Source organism: Chiloscyllium plagiosum, chromosome 1 (assembly GCF_004010195.1).
Source record: "Chiloscyllium plagiosum isolate BGI_BamShark_2017 chromosome 1, ASM401019v2, whole genome shotgun sequence".
In the NCBI taxonomy this organism is placed as follows: Eukaryota; Metazoa; Chordata; class Chondrichthyes; order Orectolobiformes; family Hemiscylliidae; genus Chiloscyllium; species Chiloscyllium plagiosum.
Window position 1 is genome coordinate 122047816 of NC_057710.1, and position 11580 is coordinate 122059395.

General features: G+C 43.7%; 1 protein-coding gene across 5 annotated transcripts in view; it reads right to left on the reverse strand.

The window, feature by feature from the left end:
- Positions 1-2152, reverse strand: part of ptpn13 (protein tyrosine phosphatase non-receptor type 13) — a 263474-nt gene extending 261322 nt beyond the window's left edge. For all 5 annotated transcript variants that reach the window (XM_043695955.1, XM_043695937.1, XM_043695928.1 and 2 more), the window contains exon 1: positions 1799-2152. The gene's annotated coding sequence lies outside the window, so the exon portion shown is untranslated. The remainder of the gene's footprint in view (positions 1-1798) is intronic.
- Positions 2153-11580: the final 9428 nt, after the last annotated feature.

Genomic DNA, 11580 nt, shown 5'->3' on the forward strand with positions numbered 1-11580 from the left:
GGCATGGATAGGGTAAATAGGCAAAGTCTTTTCCCTGGAGTTAGGAAGTCCAGAACTAGAGGGCATAGGTTTAGGCTGAGAGGGGAAAGACATAAAAGAGACCTAAGGGGCAACGTTTTCACACAGAGAGTGGTACGTGTATGGAATGAGCTGCCAGAGGAAGTGGTGGAGGCTGATACAATTGCAACATTTAAGAGGCATTTGGATGGGTATATGAATAGGAAGGTTTTGGAGGGATATGGGCCAAGTGCTGGCAGGTGGGACTAGATTGGGTTGGGATATCTGGTCGGCATGGACGGGTTGGACCGAAGGGTCTGTTTTCATGCTGTACATCTCTATGACTCTTTAACCACAACTTCTTGATCCAGTCATAACCCGATTTCACACTTTTTCAGAGACAGCAGAGGGTACCAAAGAAATTCAACAGCTCATTACTGTCCCTGTATTGTTGTTTTACATCACAGACTGGATACTATAACCTGCTCATCTTCCCAATTTATAAAACAAGGATTCATACATTACAAATACCAGCAAATCAGAATTTTAGCCATGTATATATAAATAAGGTACATCTATGGTACAACACAAATACTTTAACATATACCCATCATCTCTACCCAGGTCCTGATAAAACAAAAAAAGTTAGGTCTTTTTTACAGTAAGTAAAACATCAATTTCCATCTGTACAAACTATTAGGCTAGATAAGTCTTGTTCAATTTGAACTAAAATTAATGATGGGATAAGTAGCTACCGACTGAAATAAATTGAAATACCATTCAACTTAAAGAGATGCAGCTATTCAGTATAATTCTACAGCTCTTGTAAATGCAAAGTGATGTGTGGCAACCCGACGGCACTCTTCAGGAAACTATGTAAATCACTGTTTTCTGAAAACCTGGCATGTGAAGACTCATTATCAAGCTCCTGTTCAGCTACTCATTCGCGAATCGCACTGTTGCTATGGGGATAGTGGGCTCAGAGTGTGTGGCATTGCCTGTCCATCCGGATTACAACCTTAAATACCAAATACTTGTTTTACTGACTACTGGGTTTGAATTGCATAACTCGTGAACAAGACATCGTTATACAGACATGTATTAATAAAATTATGCAGAACTGGAAAGGGGTCTGACAATACGCCTCCCTTACCCTCCAACAATAATCACAAAATCTCTCATGCGAAGTACAAAGAAGTGACATAGAGCATTTGAAAACCACTCATCTCTTTCGATCCCGAAACTTGCCCGAGATGATCTCCATACTGAACATTTGGAACGAGAATGCAGAATTTAGTTTTGGAGAAGGCGACAGATACAACTAACTGCAAACAATGGCTGGGCTAACTTGATCAAAAATTCCTTATCTAACGAAATCACAACCTTAAAGTTGATCTGAAGTTCTCACCGTTTTGAAAAAGAATCCCCTCAAATCGTCCCAGAAAACATTAAAGACCAGCCCAAAAACAAATTACGTTTTATCAAAGCCAAAAATTTAGAAGGAAAAGCTAAATAGTAAACAAGTTAATAATGTACCAGAACCAAAAAAAATCTCCGGTCGTACATTGAACTATTTATCTCACTTCCATCACTAACCTGCAAATTAAAATCTGAGTGATTTAAAAGTGACTCAGCCCATTATGCCCTCTCCAACTCCCCCTCCCATACAAATCATCAAAACACTACCAGTAAAACTGTCCCACCAACTCCTCGCTTGCGACTCGACTGAATTTCACCTCGTCCCTGGGTTCGGTTTAAACTTCGTCAGTTTGGAGGAACCTATTGCAATTTTCCAACCTACCGGCGATGACAAGAAGAGAAAACACGGAGCTCTCGCGGCACTGCGGTCAAGGCGCGCACTGAAGCCCTGCTCCTCAGAGCAGCAACAGCCACATCTCCGCAATGACCCGGCTGGCAGGAGAGGGACATCCCACAACTGAGCTCGGGGTGGACGGGCTTTTTATTTTGTTTCCAGTGCGACAATCTCGGAAACTCGCTTTGCAGTTTTGCGTGTCGGGAGTTGCACGCCGTGGCCGCTACAATGTATCCGCGTCAGGCGCCTGTGGATTGTATCCGATTGTATGGAACCTTGCGTCGGCCGGGCTCCCCGCGCGTGCGCACCTCTCACCAGCGCTCTGCTGCCTGGCTGCAGCCTGGGAGATGCAGTTCCTCCGCCTTCACTCAGCTTTTCCAGTCAACTGGGCAGCTTCGCTTACAGGTGCGAGTCATATAAAGAAAGTCATGTCAGGACAGGTATCTCACACAAGCTGTCGTGTTTTATCATTCACACTCATACGCCACGTCTTAACAACACATTGACACTCCAAATAACTTGACAACATTTCATTATCTAGAGGTCTTTGCAATGCATTATTTTCTCTTCAAATCAAATTTGACTGTTTGGACCCACGCGCACCTGTTTTTAAGTGAAAATTTCACTTTGTTCAATTGCATTGTGCCTTGTTTCAGAAATGCCATCTATGAGTTAAAATGCTACACCCTCGCACATTTTTTTTCTTTATTGTGATTGTAGGAATGGGTGGTTTGTTGAAAATTTCATTCTTTTTCCTGAATCGTGGATGATATTAAAATATTTATATTAGGTTCTGATGGAAGCTACCACAGTTTCTGAGTACACGTCTTTTGTGAAACATAGCATATCCGATTTCATTAAGCTTATATTATTGTTTCAAAACACAGATTCACAGGGTTGTAAAGGAGTGATAAATTGCCGGTTTCTGACACTCTCCTGTCATGGTGAGTCGAGCTTACTGAGATGGTAAAAACAATGACTGCAGATGCTGGAAACCAGATTCTGGATCAGTGGTGCTGGAAGAGCACAGCAACTTACTGAGATGGTGCCGGATCAATAAGTCATTTTTTTTAAAAAAACTGAGAGTGTTGGCAATAGTTGAGTCCGTGTGTATTAGTATTGGGATTTTTTCTGAAGGATGGGGATAATAGTTGACAATTAAGTTTGAACGGAATACTGTTTTTTTTTCTGTTAGCTTTCATAGTTATTGATCCTGATGGGTACGAGTCACAACATAAACGTCATTATTTAGCAGGATATCTGACGAATACACTTATTACAGACACGCTTGATAATGTAATGAAAATGTGCATCTCACAACTTGTACTGCTCTTCCCGTGTCTCTATGTGAAAATGAACACTATTATTAAAATCAGCATGAAAAATGGACAATTGACTTTAAAACCAGGTAAAATCAGGATGTGAGGTGACCTTTTCTCCCTTGTTGTCTGCCGTGAACCTTCAGGAGACTGAATGTTAGTCGGCTTGTCTGGTAAGGACATTGAAATGTAGGTTTACATTTATATTTCTGAGGAGGTACTATCAGTTATTATCAGATACTTCTGTAGTGTTTAACTCATCCTTCACCAATAGCATATTCTGCGATTCCAACATGTACACAGAGCTCGTTGGAGATGGGTGACTGAACTAGGACATTTATAATGTTCATAATAGTGTGCAGTCTGATAAACGTCAGGTAGATATTATGGACAGGGGAGTGTTAATAAAATAAGAGGATGCTTTTGCCTTTTTCTACCTCTCATCAGCAAGATATGTTTAAAGATAGTGTTTTTAACTCCATTGAGTGTTGTGACTGTCACGAACAGATACCAGACAGATTTTTGAATAAGTGTCTTTTATAAATAAGGGAAGAACAAATATTTATTCCTCAGTACTGAATTTATTCACAACAGCACCCATTTGCAGGCATACACAAGATACCCAGCCACAAGAAAAGATGGTTACACAAGAAGTAGCATGAACTTGGGTTTTGAAAAGTCACTATGACTCTTTAGTTTTTTCAAGATGAAAGCTGAAAATATTGCAAGCCCGATGATCTTCATTTGGTAAATCTATTTTATGATTCAAATCATGTTATTAAATTGCTTGCACTAATACTTAAGTAGCAAAGCAGGATGGCACTTTACTGGATTACTTAATTGAAGTTTTGGGTGGTCTCCCTGATTGGTTTTGCATTGAGTTCTAGACTTAATTTAGCTCCCTGAGGAGATGATAGATATCAGTGAAGCTCCAACCACACTAAATGGTTATAAACCGTTGGTATATAACATTACAAATTAAAACTCAACCATATTATAAACTTGCCCTTCTACGCACAAACAGAAACAGGGAAAATAGGATATGGACAAAGGAAAGCTGTAAATGAGTGGTTCCTCTGGTTTTCATCACAGCAACATAGAGGCAACTTCTCTGTTGGTGGATATCGAAACACTAGGAAGTGGTGGAGGCTGGTACAATTGCAACATTTAAGAGCCATTTAGAAGGGTATTTGAAGAGGAAAGGTTTGGAGGGATATGGGCCGGGTGCTGGCAGGTGGGACTAGATTGGGTTGGGATATCTGGTCGGCATGGATGGGTTGGACCGAAGGGTTTGTTTCCATGCTGTACTCTGTGACTCTGACTTCTTTCTATTTTGTTCCCAATCCCAAGATAATGAGAAAAACTGACCATACAGTCATTGAAGTGCAAAATCTTTTGTCTTCAATAACCGGTCACTATTCCATAGAAAAAATGAGGACTGCAGAGGTCAGAGTCAAAAAGTGTGGCACCTTCATTTGCCACCACAAGAGGTGTAAAACCTACACCCCCCCCTCCCCCCTCAAAACCATCCAAGGCCCCAAAGGATCCTTCCACATCCGACAAAGGTTTTCCTGCATCTCCACACACGCCATCTACTGTGTCCATTGCTCGCTATGTGGTCTCCTCTACGTTGGGGAGACAGGATGCCAACTTGCGGAACATTTCAGAGAACATCTCTGGGACAAACGTACTAAACAACCCCACCATCCTGTGGCTGAACACTTCAACTCCCCCTCCCATTCTGCCAAGGACATGCAAGTCCTTGATCTCCTCTGTCGCCAAATTCAAGCGACGTGACACCTGGAGGAAAAACACCTCATCTTCCGCCTTGGGACCCTCCAACCATGCAGGATCAATGTTGATTTCACCAGTTTCCTCATCTCCCCTCCTCCAACTTTATCTTAGATCCAACCCTCCAATCTGGCATCGTCCTCTTGAACTGTCCTACCTGTCCATCCTCCTTCCCACCTATCCGCTCCACCCTCCCCTCTGACCTATCACCATCACCCCCCCACCTACATCTACTTCTCGCATTCCCACCTACCATTCCCCCAGCCCACTCTCCCATTTATCTCTCAGCTCCCGTGGGCCACTCCACATTCCTGATGAAGAGCTCAATCTCGAAATGTTGATTCTCCTGCTCCTCATATGCTGTCTGACCGGCTGTGCTTTTCCAGCACCACACTTTTTGATGCTAGTCCATAGACCAATCAACTTCTGGTTACCTTCAGCTGCACCCAGACACAGAGCCCCTCAGTTCCAATTCATCTGCAACCACTTCAAATACTGCTGGTTCAAACAACCGTGCAAACAATGTTTGCCAAGACTGTCAGCTAACTTGCTTTTCAAAACACACAGCAATCCTTTAAATCACTCCTGTCTCATTTCAGTTTCTCAAGTTAAAAAAAAAGTTAAAAGCACAAACTTTACATAATATTGCAAGATATTACATTCTAGATCCCTTCACTAACACACTCAAAAGTGCTTTATATTTACCACTCACAAACACTTTATGTCTATTCATTCATAACTCCTTTATTAACCCACTCACAAGCAAACACCGTGTTCCCGTTTCATTCGTTCATAACTCCCTTCTATAATATGGTTTCATTCATTCATTCATAAAACTGTGGTTTTGTAGGATATTTTACTATCATAAGATAGATCAAATTAAAACAACCATTTCTAATTAAAACAACCCTTTCAAATATTACTGCTTTTCTACACCTATCAGCCTTTGCTACAAGCAGTGTTTAGACCCAGCTACCTCTGACTAGGCGTCAATATCATAAACAGTACCATCCCCATCAAGTCTCCATTAAATGTGGGCGCCACGGTCGCACAGCAGTTAGCACTGCTGCCTCACAGTGCCAGAGACCCGCGTTCAATTCCCGCCTCAGGCGACTGACTGTGTGGAGTTTGCACGTTCTCCCCGTGTCTGCGTGGGTTTCCTCCGGGTGCTTCGGTTTCCTCCCACAGTCCAAAGATGTGCAGGTCAGGTGAATTGGCCATGTTAAATTGCCCGTAGTGTTAGGTAAGGGGTAAATGTAGGGGTATGGGTGAGTTGCGCTTCGGCGGGGCGGTGTGGACTTGTTGGGCCAAAGGGCCTGTTTCCACACTGTAAGTAATCTAATCTAAACATTATAATATTAATCACCCTTGTCAACCGTCTCCCAGACCTTAATAGATTACAGAATACCGAATACTTGCAGAGTTACATTGTACTTTGCTCAAAAACTGCATGAATCCATGTAAGACTTTGTTAACTGTTAACTCACTTTTTAGATTAGAATCAGTATAAACATTATGGCACAGACAGGGAACATGGGGTGGAGGGGGCTAACACCTTCAACATCTTATTTGGCTGACACCAATTGTTACAGTTAACCTGAGAATGTAACTTTTTAAAAGATGTTTTGTGATTTACATCTGAAAGAAGTTGAAACTTTATTGCTGGAACAGCACAGCAGGTCAGGCAGCATCCAGGGAACAGGAGATTCGACGTTTCGGGCACAGGCCCTTCTTCAGGAATGAGCAGAGAGTGTTCAGCAGGAGAAGATAAAAGGTAGGGAGGAGGGACTTGGAGGAGGGGCGTTGGAAATGTGATAGGTGGAAAGAGGTCAAGGTGGGGGTGATAGGTCGGAGTAGGATGGAGGCGGGGAGGTCAAGAAGAAGACTGCAGGTCAGGAGGGCGGTGCCGGGCTGGAGGGATTCGGCTGAGACAAGTTGGGGGGAGGGGGGATGAAGAAACTGGTGAAGTTCAAGTTCATCCCCTGTGGTTGGAGGGTTCCCAGTCGGAAGATAAGACGTTCCTCCTCCGACCGTCGGGTTGTTGTGGTTTGGCGGTGGATGAGTCCAATGACCTGCATATCCTCGGTGGAGTGGGAGGGGGAGTTGAAATGCTGTGCCACAGGTTGGTTGGGTTGGTTCGTCCGGGTGGCCCAGAGGTGCTCTCTGAATCGCTCCGCAAGTAGGGGGCCTGTCTCCCCAATATAGAGGAGGCCACACCGGCTGCAGCGGATGCAGTAGATGATGTGGGTGGAGGTGCAGGTGAATCTGTGGCGGATATGGAAGTTTCCCTTGGGGCCTTGGAGAGAAGTGAGGGGGGAGGTGTGGGCGCAAGTGTTGCACCTCCTGCGGTTGCAAGGGAAGGTGCCGGGAGTGGAGGTTGGGTCGGTAGCTGGTGTGGATCTGACAAGGGAGTGGCGGAGGGAGTGGTCTGTACGGAAGGCTGGTAGGGGAGGGGAGGGAAATATATCCTTGGTGCTGGGGTCTGTTTGGAGGTGGCGGAAGTGACGGCGGATGATGCGCTGTACATGGAGATTGGTGGGGTGGTAGGGAGGACCAGTGGGGTTCTGAAAGAAGTGAAACTATCATGGTCATTCCAACAGATGAGAGACTCAACAAACAATCAAGGTATTTTTCAATATATAATTTCAGTTACATCACACTGTAAACTTTTGCTGTAAATTCCGTGTCTTACTATTGTGTCCTCCACAACCACCTGATGAAGGAGCGGTGCTCCGAAAGCTAATGTGCTTTCAATTAAACCTGTTGGACTATAACCTGGTGTTGTGTGATTTTTTACCCAATTAGTATATACTTGTTAAATACCTATTTTAACTGGGCCATTATCCCTTTAAGAAACTGACTGTCAAACAGCGCTTAAGTGGAATTGCATGAATGAATGAAACTCATATAGAGTCATAGAGATGTACAGCATGAAACCAGATCCTTCGGTCCAACCTGTCCTTGCCGACCAGATATCCCACCTCATCTAGTGCCACCTGCCAGCACCAGGCCCATATCCCTCCAAACCCTTCCTATTCATATCGGCAAGTAGTATACAAACCTCACAATTCAGCTGCGGTAATCAGTTTAATATCCTTTTATTAAGTACAGGCACAATTTCTAACTTATTTACAGCATATAGGCCTAGTACGTTTACTAACATTTACTAACTTAAAAGACAAAAGGACTATCACCTCTTAATTATGCAAGCAGACCAGACAGACACTCTTAATCCTATCCGAAGTAGCAACTAGCACTTAGCACATGTTAACTATGTACTTACTATAATATACTTAACTATAACATACTTATCATAAACCTGAGCTACAAATCTTCTCAAAAATTGCTAGCTTACCACATGTTATAACCCATCTCCTGTCTCTCAGGACAAAATCCCCTCAAACATTTGTATCCTGTCAAAATCCCCTCAAACGTTTGTGTCTTGTACTTAAAAGACTGTAACACCATAGTCATGGAATTTTAATTTATGTAAAACTGTATCTAAAAAGGTTAGTGTAAGAGCTGTAAATCGGGATTCTATTGCTGCCTCCGTCTTGTGCTACATGTGGTTACTGAATAAAGGAGGCTATTTTCACCACTCACCGATTTTGGTCATTATTTGAACACAATCCCACAACCTGGTGTCATTGGCAGGATCGCTGGAGACATTGTCTAAACTCATCAGTCACTGACAGTACTTCAAGGGTAAGAGGCTTCCTTCTTAGAGTCGTGATCTAGTCCTTGAACCTGATCCCTAACCCTTTATGAGTTGGCTTTTTTTTTCAGATTCCCCCACATCTAGACTGCAGATAGGCTAACGTAGTCAATGGCAGGGAAATGCCCACAGGAGGAAATTGCCAACGATGCATGAAATAGGGTGATCATGAGTGACCCTGGGAAACTGCCTACAATGTCCAGAGGCAGGTTAGCCCCTCCTGACATAACTGAAGAAGAAATGCTGTAGCAGTTATAAAACTACCTTGAGGTACAGTTCACATTAGGGAAGACACTAACCAAAATCAAGCAGAAGTATAATATGCTCCAAGGGCAGTGGACCCTAGATGACATGAGACTGATCTGGGGAAAACCACTCAACAGAAAAATAAAGGCAGAATTAAATGGTCCCTTGCATTAATGGACAAATTTGCCGGAGAAATGAAGTCATGTCTCAATCAGCCCATGGGATCGTGAAGTAACCGAACTTAAAGAGCAACTAAAAGCAGTGCACGAACAGCTGCCGAAAGAAACATCAAAACAGGAAAAAGCTCACCTTAAAAATCAGGAGCTTGAAAAGAAAACAAGAATCTGAAGGGCGAGATAACAGTCTTGTCAGTTTCTTCTCCGGTTCCCAAGCCCACACAGAATTTGTGTCTGACTACAGGACACATCCAGGAAGTGATTTGGAAAAACAAAGCTATTGTCCTTGAGAAACAGAAGGACTCTGGCAGTGAAAGTAATAAGGACTGGATATCCTCTGTACCAATTTTAGGACCCCTAAAAATCAGGAAAGTAAAAATAGAAAAAATGGTCAGGCAGAGCTTAGAGGATGGCACTGAGGTGGAGGTTCCAATACTACAGACTGAAATGCACTGACTGTTTGTGGACCTGCAACTCTTGATAATATAGACAGGTGGTCTAAAAAAATGCCTCACCCATAGAAGGGACCAATGAAAACGTGGGAAGTTTCGACCAGTTAAGGGGAATATATATGTTCCATCCCTGGGATAGGGTACAAATTCTGAATGTGATTGTTACTAAAAGAGAAGGATGCCTTCTTCCTGAGGCAGTCAAAGGTGCTCTCGGAGAGTGCAGGCAGGAGCTACAAGCTGGCTGGGCAGCAATAAAACACTGGTGACAGGCATCTAGCACTCATAAGACTGACTTGACAAAAGTCACAGCTTGCTGTCAAAAACCCACAGAAAAAGTCACAGAGTATGAGGAAAGCTTTAGCTTGACCTGGGAAAAATATGCAGGGGTCCCTAATGTGCAAGATGACAGTATTTTGAAGGTTGCAAGTATAGCCCACTGAAGTCTGCTTTTGTGGCCGGGCTTAAACCTGAGCTCACTAAAATGTCAAAGCTGAATATATCGGATTGGGACCAGAGGGGTACTAATTACTATGAGTTGGTGGACCGAGCCTACCAGCTCAACAGACATATGGGTGCCAAACTGCGAGCCCTACAGATAGAACAAATGGGACAGATTCTCAGTAACTCTGCGAAAACCAGGATAAATGCCAAGGGAAATGTTACATCTGTAGGAAGAAAGGCCATTGGGCCAGGAGGTGCTGGTAAAGGGAAAAATCGCCCAATAAACGCTGAGGAAGAGGAGACCTCAGAAACTGTAAGTAAGACCAATCTCCTCGAACAGTTTAAAAAAGTAACCATCCAGCAGCAGCAGGAGCTGCTAAACTGCTAAAAAAAAACCCACCCTGTGCCCCTCTGCACTCCTACTGGCTTTGTGCCAGCAGAGAGGAGACGGACTGTATGTGAACATGAGGGTGGGCGACCTGAACACTGAGTGCCTTTTGGACACAGGAGTAGAATGGACACGCCTACCCCCAGAGGAATGAAACCAAACGCCTGGTAGATGGGACAGTGAGGTCAGCTTATGGAGCAGAAGCTGACAGGATTGAAATCAAATGGACCAAACCCATACAACTTGAATTCAACCCTCACAAGTTAGTAACCTTTATATTGGTAGGACATGTAGCCCAGCCACTCCTTGGGATGGATATCCTCACCCAACTGAATTCCTCTTTACATTTCAATGATGGACAGGTAACGTGCTCCATGAGAACACTACAAAGGGAATAATTAAAAGACCACCCCATCTGGGCTAAAAATAAGGATGACTGCGGGTTACTGAAAATGGAACCCACGACTTTTACTCGAACATCTCCACTTGTAGAAAACAGGAAAAGGGGAATTTAATAAAAACCCACAACACTTATGACAGCCCGGTGTGGCCCATGCGAAAGACAAGTGGGGAATGGATATTAAGTACAGATGACAGGGAAGCTGGATGGGCTGTCACAGAGTCACAGAGATGTACAGCATGGAAACAGACCCTTCGGTCCAACCCATCCATGCCGACCAGATATCCCAACCCAATCTAGTCCCACCTGCCAGATCCCTCCAAACCCTTCCTATTCATATCCCCATCCAAATGCCTCTTAAATGTTGCAATTGTACCAGCATCCACCAATTTGTCTGGCAGCTCATTCCATACATGTACCACCCTCTATGTGAAAATGTTGCCCCTTAGGTCTCTTTTATATTTTTCCCCTCACACCCCAAACCTATGCCCTCCAGTTCTGGACTCCCCGACCCCAGGGAAAAGACTTTGCCTATTTACCCTATCCATGCCCCTCATGATTTTGTAAACCTCTATAACGTCACCCCTCAGTTTCCGACGCTCCAGGGAAAACAGCCCTAGCCTGTTCAGCCTCTCACTATAACTCAAATCCTCCAACCCTGGCAACATCCTTGTGAATCTTTTCTGAACCCTTTCAAGTTTCACATCATCTTTCCGATAGGAAGGAGTCCAGAATTGAACACAATATTCCAACAGTGGCCTAACCAATGTCCTGTACAGCCGCAACATGACCTCCCAACTCCTGTACTCAATACTCTGACCAATAAAGGAAAGCATACCAAA